Raw genomic sequence first — 16,063 nt, 5'->3', positions numbered from 1 at the left:
GGCGTTGACAAGTATTTTAATTGTTCTTTAGTGAATATCAGCGGTTCTCAAAAGTTGACGCTAACTTATTTAAAAAATTAACATGCGATATCTATGTAACTATTAAGATTTTAACAAAACATTATTAAGAAAATCTCTTCAGTTTGACCTCAAGTACCTACCCATTTAGTCTCCTCCGTATGTTATAAATCACCCTGTATATATATACATACATATACACCAAAAATATTCAATTTAGCGATCTGGGATTCCAGTTTCATCGTAGTGTGGATAATGAAATAAAAGGTGAGTTTTACGATGATGATTGTTTATTTATTTCGGTGCACCGAAATAAATGATTGTTTATTGTTATATGTTAAACAATCATCATCGTAAAACTCACCTTTTATTTCATTAAAAATATCCTAATTTCGCGGTTTATTAAAATTACTTCTATTACAATCCCCTTGGCGGCGCTTCATTCAATTTGACAGGGTGTCTCAGTGAGACCGGTCATTAGACGTTTCTGGGGTTCTGGCCAAATAAAAAATTTGAGAATGCAGACTTAAGTATTATAAATTACGTTCTCTTCATCTAAAATATTTTCAGATTTCTAGCACTTCCGGTTATACCGGAAGTCGCCACCTACTTTATTTTTTTAAATGGAACACCCTGTATATTTTTACATATTTAGATTTGTCTGTTTTGAAGGTTTATAAATAACTTTACTTTTTGCAATTTGAACCAGCAATTCTCGAGTTATTCGAATTTTTCTAGAAAAATTTGCTCCAGCGGACATTTGTTCAAAAAATCATAGAACACTCAATTTTTGAGATATCAATTTAGGATTCAGAATATGCTTAAACAACATGATGGAGTATGTTTTGGTGCCGAGAACGGCTGTCTAGATCGTTTGGTCACTTTACTATGATACGTTAACTTTTCGAAATTTGGAAGCACCATAACTTAATTTTTTTAAATGGCACCCCCCATATTTTATTACTTAATCGTCTTCGGCGTCTCATTTTACATCTTTTATATTCCATATGTTCTATGCCTAACATTAATAGTTTGAGAAATAATTAGGGTTTTTTGAAAAATGCTCACATATCATATGGATATTAACCTAGTGTGCCATGGAAAACAAATGTTTAATGACTTATTGATAAACGTCAAAGTCTAATTTAGGTTGTTTGATGCTTGTGAGTCTAAAACCAGTTAAAATGGATATTAATAACGTAAATAATGTTTATACAAATGAAGAAATCCATAATTTATTTTTTGTGCACGAAAAGTGCGACAAAGTTCTTAGTAGAACCTTTGTAGAACTTGCAGAATGTTTAATGAAAATTATCCACATTTATCTCCGATGACAAAAGGGAAATTTAGAGGAATGGAAGCAAATTTTTTGCATTTTGGACGAATTAATCACGTGTTAAACTGACCAAAAATATATACCTTGGCTTATTTCGAGCCCAGTCCCAACACCTCAATTCGAGCTGCCAAAGAAGATCTGGGAATCATACTACGAACTTTGTCGCGCTTTTCATGCAAAAAAAATAAATTAACAATTTCTTGATTTGTGTAAATATTACTTTCGTTATTGTTATCGATTTTAACTCGTTTCAGTACTAATATTAAGGGACATAACAGATAATTATTAGCTCACATGCATCAAGTGACGTAAACAAGTGAGTCTTTAACAAGAACTCATTGAGAAGGCATATGATATGTGTGCATTTTTCAAAAAACCCTAATTATCTCCCAAACTATTAATAGGTATGGGCCATATGGGATATAAAAGATGTAGAATGAGACACCGAAGACGACTAAAAAATAAAATATGGGGGGTGCCATTTAAAAAAATTAAGTTATGGTACTTCCAAATTTTGAAAAGTTAACGTGCCATAGTAAAGTGATCAAACGTTCTAGACCGCAGTTCTCGGCACCAAAACATAGTCCATCATGTTGCTTAAGCATGTTCTCAATCCTAAATTGATATCCCAAAAATTGAGTGTTTTCTAATTTTTTGAACAAATGTCTGCTGGAGCAGATTTACCTAGAAAAATTCGAAAAACTCGAGAACGACCGAATCAAATTGCAAAAAGTAAAGTTATTTATAAACCTTGAAAACAGACCAATCCAAATATGTAAAAATATACAGGGTGTTCCATTTAAAAAAATAAAGTTAGTGGCGACTTCCGGTATAACCGGAAGTGCAAGAAATCTGAAAATATTTTAGACGAAGAGATCGTAATTGATAATACTTAAGTCTGAATTCTCAAATTTTTATTTTCACCAGAATCCCAGAAACGTCTAATGACCGGTCTCGCTGAGACACCCTGTATAAGTATAATACAAATATTTTCTATGCGGTCGACGACTACTAGTAACGTAAACGTCGATTCTAACCGTAGTTTAACGTTAAACGGTAGTTGTAAAACATTTTTTTGTTAGTTAACCATAGATTAAGGCTCCTTAACCGCTTGATGAGAATATGTTTGACGACAGAGAAACGAAAGTTCAAAAAAGGATAGCATGTACTGGCAAGACATTCCCACTGTTTTCCTATTGGGCAATATGCATTTTATCAATGAAGGAATGAATAAAAATAGATTTATGAATAATGTATTTACAACCTGAAACAATTAAGAACTGTGGGTACCTAAAATTTATTAAACTAAATTTATATTGAATAAAAATAATAAATTAAATATCGGTGAAACCCAAAATTAGTAAATAGTTGCTTGCAATCGGGGAGCTTTTTGACCTATACTTTAAAATTAGTACAGACAGTAATGTGAAGGGTTGCCGTTTGTTACCGCAAAGAAGTGCTGCATGTACATTGATGTCAAACACCAAGCATATTTAATTATTGCAATATCATTGCAGAGTACACACAAGTTATTGTAGTTTTTGAAACAGAAGTAAACCAGAAGAAAATAGAAGAAAAACCCCTAGTGACATAATTTCTCAACAATCGTAAAAATAATTCGTAAAATAATCGAACATATCTCTAAAATCGGAAAGGGTGATTTCTACCCTTAAAACGGCGATCGGACAGAAATGACAATACACGTGTCGAATATTTTTCCATACCCTACTTGTATGTCAAGTTTCAAGAAAATCGCCGTATGGCACTTCCCTAGTGTTACTTGAAAGTATACAGGGTGATTCTCAACCTATACACATAAACTCGAGGATTTATTCATTATTAGTAAAAGTTTTTTAGTTTCTCTAAATCTAAATAATGTGTTTCCTGGAAAATGAATAGGTCGAGATGGTCCAATGACCTGGCTACCGTGATCGCCCAGCCTCAACCCTCTTGATTTTTACTTGTCGGGTCACTTAAAAAGCAAAGTGTACGTAACGGAAGTTAATACTGAGCCAATATTGCAAAATCATTTACATGCTGCTGCCCAGACAATTCGCCAACACCCTGGTTTAGACCGCGCTAATGGGAGATCGTGGATTCCGGGAGGCCAATTGATAGAAAATATGGGAAATCACTTCGAACACTTGCTGTGATGTTATTTTAAAATGTTCTATGTATTCTTGATAGTTAATATCACGGATATCTATGAAACAAAAAATCTTTTACTACAAATTTTTTCGCCTATTAGTCATTATTCGTCGTGAGTAGTAAATCTCCAAGTTTATGCGTATAGGTTGAGAATCACCCTGTATTTATATAAAATAATAATAATATAAAAATACACTTTTGGTTCGTATTTACGCGCAAGTCGATAATCAGAACATTCTATAGCACGATATCAGAAAAAGTAAGCTTCCTCCCCTTTCATAGTATGCAGTCGGTAGACAAGAACTATGTCTAAAAACTTGTTTTTTATCTATGTCTGCGGTTTTTTTACGTTACAAACCACTCGCCAGAGATTCACATAGCCAGCCCATATGTTTTTTTCATTAACCAATCACCGCTCGTGAGATCCGGGAAGTAAAATATATTCCAAACTATTAAAATTTAATGTAAAACCGTAAATTACTAATTACGGGTTTATTATTAATATTTCGTAAAAGTGCTACAGGAATAATGTTTCTATTTTATTGTTTTACATCCGGGCCAAGAAGAAAAATCGTAAAAATCTTACTATTTTCAAAAATAAAGCAATATTTTTCTTCAAATTTCATTTTCTGTTCTTGTCCCGGGTTCATAACTATTGTAGAAACATGACAAATGATAAATTAATCTAATCCATTAATGAATAAGGAAGTAATTCGAAATCTACGGTGACAGACTCGGTTAAGGAGCCTTAAGTTAATCGGACGCTTAAACTATGATTGTAAAACCGATCCTAAAAGGTATAGACAATATTTTATATAGAAATATCTTTTATAGAGTCTAGAAATGTTGTCCATAGTTTTAGAATTTTCTTTTAGTTGATTGATAAATATCATTAGTCAGAATGATATTATTAAAAATGCTGACTAATCTTGGATTTAACCTAATCGTTTACACATGTCTGAAATATCGTTTGTAATGTTTTTAATACTATTACAAGTAGCTGAATAATGTTAGTTTTGTCATTCATAGATGGCGCTTTGATATTCTAGTTAATGATAATTGATAAACTGGGTTTGAAAGAATGGTCATTGTGTTCGAAAAGCATACTTACCTGGCGTAGGGGCTACCGTGATCAATAAGGCGGTTCCCCCAGGACGAGGCCCTTCCATTGCACTACGGTCGGGCTGACCCCTGCGATTACCCCTAATGCGGGTAACTCGGGCGCGTAATTTTTGGTAGTCGGGTCTGCGTACGCGCTAACCCGGATTTAAATAATATAAACATAAACATGTCACGAAATAATTAAATTATTTCATTACAGTCTGTTTTTAAACTAGGAGGAGCATTTTAAATTTCTCACCAGATTGACCACCGTGGTTGAATGCGGGGAAGTTCACATACAGGCAATTTTGAATTTTACGGTTAGGTTATTGATCATTCGATAATTTTATTTTATTTTATCTACGACTGCTTGGATAAGTCATCATTACCGCACTCATTTGAGGTGATTTGAGTTACGTAATGAAGTTCATTACCGCACTGGTTTCATTACGTAACGCATTTTTAATCTAATCAGAACAGACTTAATTTATTGAAACTAGCAACAATACAAAAGAAAAAGTGCTATCTACTTACAGAGAATCAATACTATTTATTATAAACATTAATTGTTATGTTTTTACATTTCAAAACACTTATTCCAGATGAGTAAACATGTTGAAAGTGACAATTCAAAATTGACAACAATCATTTCAAAATATTTTTATAAATGTCAAATAGACTTTTTTAAAGAAATTGATTTTTTAGTAATTTTTAGCAGTCGTAGATAAAATGCTGTATATCACACGTGGGCTAGAGTAATTGCACGACTCGGTCTACGACGTCGCCGTGCAATTCTCCACACTCGTACTGTAATTATGTTTCTAGCCCACTTGTAATATTATTTTATTTACTTTTGTAAAATTATATTTTAAAATAAATACACTTATAACTTCAATGTTAATTTGTATATTTAGTGTTGACGATTAATGTCCGACCGAAATTTCGGTTTCGGCCAGTTCCGGTCTAAAATAGGGATTTCGGCGAAGTTTCGGTTTCGGCTGCATTTTGGCCGAAACCGAAACTACGCCCATAAAGCTTCAGATCACCGTCGACTTTACTCGACACACGTGTTTCGCGCCAATTTCTGAACATCCTACTTCACACTGGTTGGTATTGCCGACCTAATATGCAACAATTACTATATTATTATTGTAGAGTACAGTTAATACCATATGAAAACAGGGCTGGTGTCAAACAACATAGTGCCTCGGCCCCTATTGGTTTCGACTTGTTAAACTAAAATTCACGATGTTATTTTAATACGCCAAGGTCGCTTGTGGCCGAAGTGCTACAATTAATACCATATAAACACAAAAGCTCGGTGTGCTTTTTGGCAATAAATGAAGCAGTTATTGTTAACATAAACAATTTAATTGTTAATACAAAAGTTACAAAAGAACTTCATTGTTTGGTGAAATATTTATGTTTATATTATTTAAATCCGGGTTAGCGCGTACGCAGACCCGACTACCAAAAATTACGCGCCCGAGTTACCCGCATTAGGGGTAATCGCAGGGGTCAGCCCGACCGAAGTGCAATGGAAGGGCCTCATCCTGGGGGAACCGCCTTATTGATCACGGTAACCCCTACGCCAGGTAAGTATGCTTTTCGTTTCCATCAAGTTGCCTTCCATACACCAAACAAAAACATCTGCTAACAAGTGTGCCAAAGTGCCATCTATCTTCAGCTAACCGAACGAAATCTATAACTCCTTTTGACAGATTTACTCAATATGGTTGTTGTAATAAGTTGATATTGCGATGAAAGATGATGGAAAGTACAAAAACTGCTTTGAAATCGTCTTAACTATAAAGATTCAAACGTAAATGTTTAATAAACGCATGAATTGGTACTATTCGTCAAATGAACGTGTTTAGTGCGAGATTCGGATGATATTGACATGATGGAAGACATTTCCAACATTTGAGCTATGTGAGCTATTTTAGGCTACTTCGGCGATCAATTTAATATTTTTACGTGACAGAAAAGAAGGTGCCAACTTTAAATGATGTTTTAGAAAATTGTTTTGAAGATACTAAGAAAGATGGTAAGAAAAATCTAATTTCATATAGGATATCGCTGACAGAGGACAAAAACAAAGGAAAAGGTATTGCCAAAAAGAAATGACAAATTTGCGTTGTACTTAGGCCTATAAAACAATATAGAAATGCGAAACGGACATATTATTTATATGGACGAAACATACGCATATCTACATTTCTCAAATATGCATAAGAAGAATAGATGCTAGTTCTAATACGGGACTTCAGAAAGCTATATCAACAACTGGGCGAATAATAATTGTAAATGTCGTGCCTGGATTATGCCTGGAGTATGCCTGTTGATAGAATGCAAGCGCTACGGGAATTATCATCAGAAAATGAATTTTGATAATTATAAGAAATGGTTGAACGAATAACTAGTGCCTAATTTTCCGGACAACAGCGTATTAGTAGTTAATGTCTGTACCATAATAAAAAAAAGTAAGAAAATGTCTTGTACCTAGAACACGTAAGCTTGATATGATGGAGTGATTGCGATATTGAAACATTAACTATGTTTTTTCTTACGTACTACAAATCCTAAATTATAATCCTAAAGTGCTATGGTAGGAAACCTGCATTCTCCTTCTACGCACGAATATTCCACCACACACAAGATAATGGTCACAGTCAACAGTGACAAGAATGTTTGAGTTAGAAGAAAGAAAGATCAATGGCATATTAAACATGGGAAAAGAAGACAATGGAGATCATAAATTCTTTTTAAGTCTATAGCCCTTCCTTAAACGTATGGATGGTTAAACATACTGAAACATTACAGCTTTGCAATAATACTCTAAAGTGCACAACGGGACAGTAAAAAGCCATAAGTCCAGGGAAACTGTACAGCCAACAACAGGTCCAACACAATTTATATGGCTCAAAAGAACCTACATCTTCGCAGGTGTGAAATTCTTAAAACTAGGTTGTCCGAAACATAAAAGCTCAAACACCTCTAAGTACCATTAGCAATTTTGAATTTAGAATTGTTGAATTTCATTATCAAGATCTCTATACTAAACATGGAAAAAACTCACCTTGTATATGCAATATTATATTTGGAAGCAGAGATAAATAATAGAAGGAGGGAGGGGTGGAGACGTGGGGAGAATTAAGCGACAGAGATAGGGATGTCCAGAGACAGGAGAGGAGGGCGCAGATAAGGGAGGGATGGTACAATGAGAGATATGGAGACATAATGACGGAAGGGGTTCCAAAAAGACTTGGTGAAGGTGGGGAAGAGGTTGGTGGCCTCTTTAAATTTCGATGTGGCACTGAGCAGAGCGCCAACAGGTAAAAAGTTGTTGGAGGCGCCGGGCATCGATCCCGGTACCTCTCGCATGCTAAGCGAGCGCTCTACCATCTGAGCTACGCCCCCTATAAATAATCAAAAAGAAACCAATCAGATCCAAAATTCAATTAATTTAATCTTTAAATACATTCATAGAAAGCTATACAGTGAATTTCACTTAAAATGCAATATACAAGAATATATTTCCATACAAACCAGGGCGTGCTTACTTACTTTGTCCCACATAAAATGCAACATGTCTGAATGTTTCTAATCCTAGGTAGATATATAAGATATCACTATGTTGCATATTTTTATTGCACTGAAACTAGAACTAACACTAGATCTAGAACTAGAAACATTCGGGTATAGCCGTGAGTCTGAAGACGCACAGCTAAACCCGATACTTTCTAGTTGTAGGTCTAGTGTTAGTTCTAGTTTTAGTGCAATAAAAATATGCAACATAGTGATATCTTATGCTAACTAGCGCTACCTACCACTGTCACAAGAACTAACATTGGACCTAGAAACATTCAGGTTTAGCCGTCTTAATAGACGAACGGCTAAACCCGAATGTTTCTGGTTCTAGGTCTAGTGTTAGTTCTACTTTTCTTCCCATAAAAATATACCACAATCTAACGCTAAATAACAATTAAAACTAGAACTAACACTAGAGCTTGAACTAGAAGCATTCGGGTTTAGCCGCACATCTCTCAAGATGACTAAACCAGAATGATTCTAGTTCTAGGTCTAGTCTTAGTCCTAGTGATGGTGCTAGTGTAAAACTAGACATACAACTAGAAACATTCGGCTAGAATTGCTTCTCTTAAGACGGCTAAAGAGGGACCAAAATGGAAACCATCATCACAGAATCTATAAATTCAGATAATGTATGTAAAAAACAAAATTTTATGTATGTATGTAACAAAATTTTACCTCCCCTTCTTTTCATTTACAAAAAAAACATAAATATTGTTTTATTATTACAGCAACGCGTACATCCGTTTTGAAAATATGTTCCCAAGAAGGTTACTTAACCGACAGCGAAGACTGCATCAAATTTTACAGATGCGTGCCGAACGAATCCGGAAGTTATCATCAATATTCATACAGGGTTGTTTATGTAAGTCGTGGCATAATTTTAATCATAAATACTAGAGTGAAAATGATGATTCGTGTACAAATTTCTGATCTAAACCAATAAATAGCTAACAGTAAGATATGGGCCTTCAAAGTTAAGAAATTTTCAAACATTTTCTTAAATATTTTGAATATGGTTTGTGAGGTTGTTTGGTTGTGAATTAAATAAAATATATCCTTATAACCTCTTTTTAAGGATAAATATACAAAACGTGTTTCGTTATGAAAGTGATGGAAATGAACTGAAGTTTTATTAAAATGTAAACAATAATAAATTTTCATGACAACGCCATGGTATAATGATTTTACAAATAATAATAATTTAACATCAGGTGGGTTCTGTGACGGTAACGCCACAGTTTGTCTTAAAAAAACTAAATTTGGCAAACAGTGCAATGTTATCATAAGAAATTGTTTAAGATCACAATTGAAAATATCGCACCACAGATATTTTTGAAGTCATTTTGCTTGGAGCACGACTGTTGCGATGATCGCCTGCAATTATTTCATGATTGGTACAAAATTAATGAGCAGCCAGTCAGAATTTTTCTTAACTAATTTTATATTATTTATAAAATAATCGCAAGCGATTATTTCTTTAAGTAGTAGTTGTAAATTTGACTGATATAGTTAGTTCAACAAGTTAAGTCAAATTAAAACTTACCATAAAAATTTGGTTTATTAGTGTTACTGTTTAAATAACTATTAGTTTTTTCAACAATAAAATGTTAATAAGAAGTCAGCAATCATTATTATTTGATTTTATTTTACATCCCCAAATTCAGTACATTTTTTTTGATAATTTCAGTACATATTTGAAGATCGTTGTGGCAAGACTGCCTTTTTGGTAATAAATGAAAAGTGTAACGGTGCTGTATTATTTTAATTATTCAGTTTCAAAATAAAATAACATCTTCTCTCGTTCACTACTTAATTAATACTGATTCATTTTCTCCCGTCAAGGTGACTATATCACCCCTTACATAAGGCGGAATACATGATAACAATGAAATATTTGAACTGACTCACGACATTACTGTGATCCGGTATAACCGGAAGTACAAAGAGACTGATTTCATGTCGTAATAATCCGTTTTAACGGCTTAATTATGCATTCTTAATGGTTTTCTTATATCACTAATAATTAAAAAAAAATATGGGGGTGAGCCACTTCTGAGGGACACCCGGTATGGCCATTTCAAACGGCGCTTAATGCAGTGGTGTACTCAGATTTTTTGTAAAAAATTTCCTAATATGATTTCTTCATTTTTTGCACCTAAAAAGTGAAATAGTAGGCCTTGCATTTTTCAAAAAAAATATGACCTCGGCCAAAATACAGCCGAAACCGAAACTTCGCCCATAAAGCTTCAGATCACCGTCGACTTTACTCGACACACGTGTTTCGCGCCAATTTCTGAACATCCTGTATATACACTGTGACCCATTTGAAAGCGGAGCACCCTCGTAAAGTCTGTATTTATTACCAGATTTCGACAATTTTTTTTTTGAATTGTAGAGCGTAAGAAACTGTACCTTAGGCCAAAGTCATATTTTTTTTGAAAAATGCAAGGCCTACTATTTCACTTTTTAGGTGCAAAAAATGAAGAAATCATATTAGGAAATTTTTTACAAAAAATCTGAGTACACCACTGCATTAAGCGCCGTTTGAAATGGCCATACCGGGTGTCCCTCAGAAGTGGTTCACCCCCATATTATTTTTTAATTATTAGTGATATAAGAAAACCATTAAGAATGCATAATTAAGCCGTTAAAACGGATTATTACGACATGAAATCAGTCTCTTTGTACTTCCGGTTATACCGGATCACAGTAATGTCGTGAGTCAGTTCAAATATTTCATTGTTATCATGTATTCCGCCTTATGTAAGGGGTGATATAGTCACCTTGACGGGAGAAAATGAATCAGTATTAATTAAGTAGTGAACGAGAGAAGATGTTATTTTATTTTGAAACTGAATAATTAAAATAATACAGCACCGTTACACTTTTCATTTATTACCAAAAAGGCAGTCTTGCCACAACGATCTTCAAATATGTACTGAAATTATCAAAAAAAATGTACTGAATTTGGGGATGTAAAATAAAATCAAATAATAATGATTGCTGACTTCTTATTAACATTTTATTGTTGAAAAAACTAATAGTTATTTAAACAGTAACACTAATAAACCAAATTTTTATGGTAAGTTTTAATTTGACTTAACTTGTTGAACTAACTATATCAGTCAAATTTACAACTACTACTTAAAGAAATAATCGCTTGCGATTATTTTATAAATAATATAAAATTAGTTAAGAAAAATTCTGACTGGCTGCTCATTAATTTTGTACCAATCATGAAATAATTGCAGGCGATCATCGCAACAGTCGTGCTCCAAGCAAAATGACTTCAAAAATATCTGTGGTGCGATATTTTCAATTGTGATCTTAAACGATTTCTTATGATAACATTGCACTGTTTGCCAAATTTAGTTTTTTTTAAGACAAACTGTGGCGTTACCGTCACAGAACCCACCTGATGTTAAATTAAAATATTTATAAAATCATTATACCATGGCGTTGTCATGAAAATTTATTATTGTTTACATTTTAATAAAAGTTCAGTTCATTTCCATCACTTTCATAACGAAACACGTTTTGTATATTTATCCTTAAAAAGAGGTTATAAGGATATATTTTATTTAATTCACAACCAAACAACCTCACAAACCATATTCAAAATATTTAAGAAAATGTTTGAAAATTTCTTAACTATGAAGGCCCATATCTTACTGTTAGCTATTTATGGGTTTAGATCAGAAATTTGTACACGAATCATCATTTTCACTCTAGTATTTATGATTAAAATTATGCCACGACTTACATAAACAACCTTGTATGAATATTGATGATAACTTCCGGATTCGTTCGGCACGCATCTGTAAAATTTGATGCAGTCTTCGCTGTCGGTTAAGTAACCTTCTTGGGAACATTTTTTCAAAACGGATGTACACGTTGCTGTAATAATAAAACAATATTTATGTTTTTTTTGTAAATGAAAAGAAGGGGAGGTAAAATTTTGTTACATACATACATAAAATTTTGTTTTTTACATACATTATCTGAATTTATAGATTCTGTGATGATGGTTTCCATTTTGGTCCCTCTTTAGCCGTCTTAAGAGAAGCACTTCTAGCCGAATGTTTCTAGTTGTATGTCTAGTTTTACACTAGCACCATCACTACGACTAAGACTAGACCTAGAACTAGAATCATTTTGGTTTAGCCATCTTGAGAGATGTGCGGCTAAACCCGAATGCTTCTAGTTCAAGCTCTAGTGTTAGTTCTAGTTTTAATTGTTATTTAGCGTTAGATTGTGGTATATTTTTATGGAAAGAAAAGTAGAACTAACACTAGACTTAGAACCAGAAACATTCGGGTTTAGCCGTTCGTCTATTAAGACGGCTAAACCTGAATGTTTCTAGGTCCAATGTTAGTTCTTGTGACAGTGGTAGGTAGCGCTAGTTAGCATAAGATATCACTATGTTGCATATTTTTATTGCACTAAAACTAGAACTAACACTAGACCTACAACTAGATAGTATCGGGTATAGCCGTGAGTCTGAAGACGCACAGCTAAACCCGATACTATCTAGTTGTAGGTCTAGTGTTAGTTCTAGTTTTAGTGCAATAAAAATATGCAACATAGTGATATCTTATATATCTACCTAGGATTAGAAACATTCAGACATGTTGCATTTTATGTGGGATAAAGTAAGTAAGCACGCCCTGGTTTGTATGGAAATATATTTTTGTATATTGCATTTTAAGTGAAATTCACTGTATAGCTTTCTATGAATGTATTTAAAGATTAAATTAATTGAATTTTGGATCTGATTGGTTTCTTTTTGATTATTTATAGGGGGCGTAGCTCAGATGGTAGAGCGCTCGCTTAGCATGCGAGAGGTACCGGGATCGATGCCCGGCGCCTCCAACAACTTTTTACCTGTTGGCGCTCTGCTCAGTGCCACATCGAAATCTAAAGAGGCCACCAACCTCTTCCCCACCTTCACCAAGTCTTTTTGGAACCCCTTCCGTCATTATGTCTCCATATCTCTCATTGTACCATCTCTCCCTTATCTGCGCCCTCCTCTCCTGTCTCTGGACATCCCTATCTCTGTCGCTTAATTCTCCCCACGTCTCCACCCCTCCCTCCTTCTATTATTTATCTCTGCTTCCAAATATAATATTGCATATACAAGGTGAGTTTTTTTCCATGTTTAGTATAGAGATCTTGATAATGAAATTCAACAATTCTAAATTCAAAATTGCTAATGGTACTTAGAGGTGTTTGAGCTTTTATGTTTCAGACAACCTAGTTTTAAGAATTTCACACCTGCGAAGATGTAAGTTCTTTTGAGCCATATAAATTGTGTTGGACCTGTTGATGGCTGTACAGTTTCCCTGGACTTATGGCTTTTTACTGTCCCGTTGTGCACTTTAGAGTATTATTGCAAAGCTGTAATGTTTCAGGATGTTTAACCATCTATACGTTTAAGGAAGGGCTATAGACTTAAAAAGAATTTATGATCTCCATTGTCTTCTTTTCCCATGTTTAATATGCCATTGATCTTTCTTTCTTCTAACTCAAACATTCTTGTCACTGTTGACTGTGCCCATTATCTTGTGTGTGGTGGAATATTCGTGCGTAGAAGGAGAATGCAGGTTTCCTACCATAGCACTTTAGGATTATAATTTAGGATTTGTAGTACGTAAGAAAAAACATAGTTAATGTTTCAATATCGCAATCACTCCATCATATCAAGCTTACGTGTTCTAGGTACAAGACATTTTCTTACTTTTTTCATTATGGTACAGACATTAACTACTAATACGCTGTTGTCCGGAAAATTAGGCACTAGTTATTCGTTCAACCATTTCTTATAATTATCAAAATTCATTTTCTGATGATAATTCCCGTAGCGCTTGCATTCTATCAACAGGCACATTATCCAGGCACGAACTTGTATTCATTGCCGACATTTACAATTATTATTCGCCCAGTTTTTGATATAGCTTTCTGAAGTCCCGTATTAGAACTAGCATCTGTTCTTCTTATGCATATTTGAGAAACGTAGATATGCATATGTTTCATCCATATAAATAATATGTCCGTTTCGCATTCCTATATTGTTTTATAGGCCTAAGTACAACGCAAATTTGTCATTTCTTTTTGGCAATACCTTTTTCTTTGTTTTTGTCCTCTGTCAGCGATATCCTATATGAAATTAGATTTTTCTTACCATCTTTCTTCGTATCTTCAAAACAATTTTCTAAAATATCATTTAAAGTTGGCACCTTCTTTTCTGTCACGTAAAAATATTAAATTGATCGCCGAAGTAGCCTAAAATAGCTCACATAACTCAAATGTTGGAAATGTCTTCCATCATGTCAGTATCATCCGAATCTGCTTTGGAATTCTCGCACTAAACACGTTCATTTGACGAATAGTACAAATTCATGCGTTTATTAAACATTTACGTTCGAATCTTTGTAGTTAAGACGATTTCAAATCAGTTTTTGTACTTTCAATCATCTTTCATCGCAATATCAACTTATTATAACAACCATATTAAGTAAATCTGTCAAAAGGAGTTATAGATTTCGTTCGGTTAGCTGAAGATAGATGGCACTTTGGCACACTTGTTAGCAGATGTTTCTGTTTGGTGTATGGAAGGCAACTTGATGGGAACGAAAAGCATACTTACCTGGCGTAGGGGTTACCGTGATCAATAAGGCGGTTCCCCCAGGACGAGGCCCTTCCATTGCACTTCGGTCGGGCTGACCCCTGCGATTACCCCTAATGCGGGTAGCTCGGGCGCGTAATTTTTGGTAGTCGCGGGTCTGCGTACGCGCTAACCCGGATTTAAATAATATAAACATAAATATTTCACCAAACAATGAAGTTCTTTTGTTAATCCATAAACAATTAAATTGTTTATGTTAACAATAACTGCTTCATTTATTGCCAAAAAGCACACCGAGCTTTTGTGTTTATATGGTATTAATTGTAGCACTTCGGCCACAAGCGACCTTGGCGTATTAAAATAACATCGTGAATTTTAGTTTAACAAGCCGACACCAATAAGGAGCGAAGCATGTTGTTTGACACCAGCCCTGTTTTGATATGGTATTAACTGTACTCTACAATAATAATATAGTAATTGTTGCATATTAGGTTGGCAATACCAACCAGTGTGAAGTACAACAAGTATGACGAAGACGACAAGTCAACATACGTTATTACGAGCACTGTAAAATAAAATAATTCTAGTTTTGTTCAATAAAGTAGTAGTGAAAATCCTGACTTTTATTGACAGAACACAACATGGCGCAGTCAATAAACTGGAATTAATATTAATACAAGTAGAATTCGAAGTCGTTCGAAAAAGTTTAAACAAAATTTTGAAATATACATAGAAGCAACAGAAAAAGATAAGAAAAATGATGCTATAAAAGTAACAATCATTTTAAATGCTATTGGCGAGGAAGGAGTGGACATTTACACTAATTTCACGTTGTCTGATGAAAATGAGAAGAAGTACGACGTAGTATTGAAAGAGTTTGAGGAATATTTAAGTCCGAAGAAGAATTTGATATACGAAAGATTTAAATTTTATAATCGTAATCAAAGCGAGCAAGAACCATTTGATCATTTCGTACAAGACTTAAAAAAATAGTAAAGTCATGTGAATTTAATGACGCAGATGAAATGATACGTGACAGAATCGTATTAGATATAACTGATAAAGGTCTTCAAGAAAAGCTATTAAATCAAGAAAATTTAACGTTAAATCAGTATGAGAAGATTTGTCGAGCTCAAGAAGTAATAAAAGTTCAAGTTAAAAATCTACAAGAGAATTTAAAAATAGACGCAAATCATTCTATTGTAGAAGGTGTAAGCAAAAGCTTTTCCAAAGAGAAGCCC

At 34.0% G+C, this 16,063-nt stretch overlaps 5 non-coding genes across 5 annotated transcripts; 3 read left to right on the top strand and 2 right to left on the bottom strand.

Moving 5' to 3' along the window:
• The first annotated feature begins 4,605 nt into the window (after positions 1–4,605).
• On the top strand, positions 4,606–4,768 carry LOC111416164 (U1 spliceosomal RNA). The gene has a single exon (XR_002706497.2). It is a non-coding gene; the product is annotated as a U1 spliceosomal RNA (small nuclear RNA).
• Positions 4,769–6,043: 1,275 nt separating this feature from the next.
• Positions 6,044–6,206, bottom strand: LOC111416165 (U1 spliceosomal RNA). Its single transcript, XR_002706498.2, has one exon. It is a non-coding gene; the product is annotated as a U1 spliceosomal RNA (small nuclear RNA).
• A 1,744-nt stretch (positions 6,207–7,950) lies between these two features.
• On the bottom strand, positions 7,951–8,023 carry TRNAA-AGC (transfer RNA alanine (anticodon AGC)). The gene has a single exon. It is a non-coding gene; the product is annotated as a tRNA-Ala (tRNA).
• A 4,973-nt stretch (positions 8,024–12,996) lies between these two features.
• TRNAA-AGC (transfer RNA alanine (anticodon AGC)) lies at positions 12,997–13,069 on the top strand. Its single transcript has one exon. It is a non-coding gene; the product is annotated as a tRNA-Ala (tRNA).
• A 1,766-nt stretch (positions 13,070–14,835) lies between these two features.
• Positions 14,836–15,000, top strand: LOC139429632 (U1 spliceosomal RNA). Its single transcript, XR_011640198.1, has one exon. It is a non-coding gene; the product is annotated as a U1 spliceosomal RNA (small nuclear RNA).
• Positions 15,001–16,063: the final 1,063 nt, after the last annotated feature.

The sequence above is a fragment of the Onthophagus taurus genome, chromosome 3, assembly GCF_036711975.1.
Source record: "Onthophagus taurus isolate NC chromosome 3, IU_Otau_3.0, whole genome shotgun sequence".
NCBI lineage: Eukaryota > Metazoa > Arthropoda > Insecta > Coleoptera > Scarabaeidae > Onthophagus > Onthophagus taurus.
Note: the sequence above shows the minus strand (reverse complement) of the source record. Positions and strands in the feature narration are given on the sequence as shown.